This window comes from Cyprinodon variegatus, unplaced genomic scaffold, assembly GCF_000732505.1.
Source record: "Cyprinodon variegatus isolate N-32 unplaced genomic scaffold, C_variegatus-1.0 Scaffold1218, whole genome shotgun sequence".
Classification (NCBI taxonomy): Eukaryota; Metazoa; Chordata; class Actinopteri; order Cyprinodontiformes; family Cyprinodontidae; genus Cyprinodon; species Cyprinodon variegatus.
Genome location: NW_015151671.1, coordinates 148,070 through 149,657, shown reverse-complemented (window position 1 = coordinate 149,657; position 1,588 = coordinate 148,070).

The window sequence follows — 1,588 nt, the reverse complement described above, 5'->3', positions numbered from 1 at the left end:
CATCTTTGCCTGGACCTCCAGGCTGTTTCTTTAGAAATTCCAAAAAAAGTTAAAATCAATCCACTGGACTTTGTTTCCAAGTTTGAAGACGTTTCAGAAATAGCGTTGAGTTCCAGGTTTTATAGAGCGACCATCAAAGCCTTTTTATGGATTGGAAAACATGCAAATTGAACCAGAAGAACAGGTCCACTGGTCTTTGTTAGCCTACAATGACTGATACTGGTCTATGCCTCTGATGGAGGAGTATTAGGGTCATTGTTGGCCTGGCTGACCAGATGTATTGGTCCCTACATGGTGATGATCGTGGGAAGGAATCAACTCTACCGCTTGGTTGCAGCTGCTGTCTTGGTTTGGTGTAGAAGGCTTCCAGCCGCCATGTTTGAGCCCTTGCCTCGCAACGCTGCCAGTTCTGTTAGCTCTACGCCTGCTGAAGACACAGACGTCCATCCCCGTGAACACTGGGACGCAACTCAATGGGGAAGGAAAGGATTCTTGTTTCAACCGTTGCGTATATTAGCTGCGACACATGAATCAAGATGCTATGACTGAAAAAATGTGACTGAAAGATGACCCTTGGTATATGATTGGCTGAATTTAGGTGTTCAGGCTGATGTAGAACTAACTGGCCTGCAGAAGATAACGGGAAAAAAACACAGATTTTAAGACAGGAATTTTTTTTATTGAAATTTTCTAAATTTTGGGACAATATGGTCTGATAAAGAGAACATTTAGTGAATGTTTAAGCCAGAAAGATTTGACATTTAAATATGATTTCCCTACAACTTTAACAGATGGCTTCCTTCACGCCCCTCTCAAACCACCTGTCTTCTTTGTCCAAAATGTGAACATTCTGGTCCTCCAAAGAATGTCCTTTGTCCATCAGGTGTAGATGGACAGCAGAGTCTTGTCCAGAGGAGGGCTCTCTCTAAGTTGAGCCTTGACTAATGGTTTCCCGTCTAACTGCTTTGACATCTGCAGAGGTAGGAGGCAGGGATGCAGCCTGTCCCCGTCACTACTTTCTTAATAGTAACGGTTCGTTCAAATAGAAGCATCAAAGGGGTGGAGCTAGGGTGCAGAGAGCATGAGTTGTTTCTGTACGCAGATGACAGCTGATCTAGAACGTTCTCTGCCAGAATTACTCTCATTTGTAGAGGTTTTGGTTTTTTCAGGACTTGATACTTAAATATAGATTGAAAATAGGGGTAATTTCTGGAGGCGTTTGCAATGAGGAACTGCTTTACCAAAGGAAGCAAATCCATTGTGGAGTAAATTAGGCTGCAGCGATCAGTCAACGTAGTTTAGATGGGAGTAGAAGGTTGGAGTCATGGCCTAGTGGTTAGAGCAGAGCTCTGTGCTCTGAGAAGATCGCAGGTATCCGGTTCGATCCCCACAGCCTCCACTCTGGCTCCCTGAGCAAGACCCTTAACCCTATACCACTCTGCGTGCGCCACACAATCGCAGCCCCCGAGGGGATGGGTTAAATGCAAAATGAGAATTTCACCAATACGAGATAAAGTTCAATTGTCATTATTAGGATAAGATAAGATAGACTTTATTGATCTCACAGTTGACATAATCCAAGTCCAGA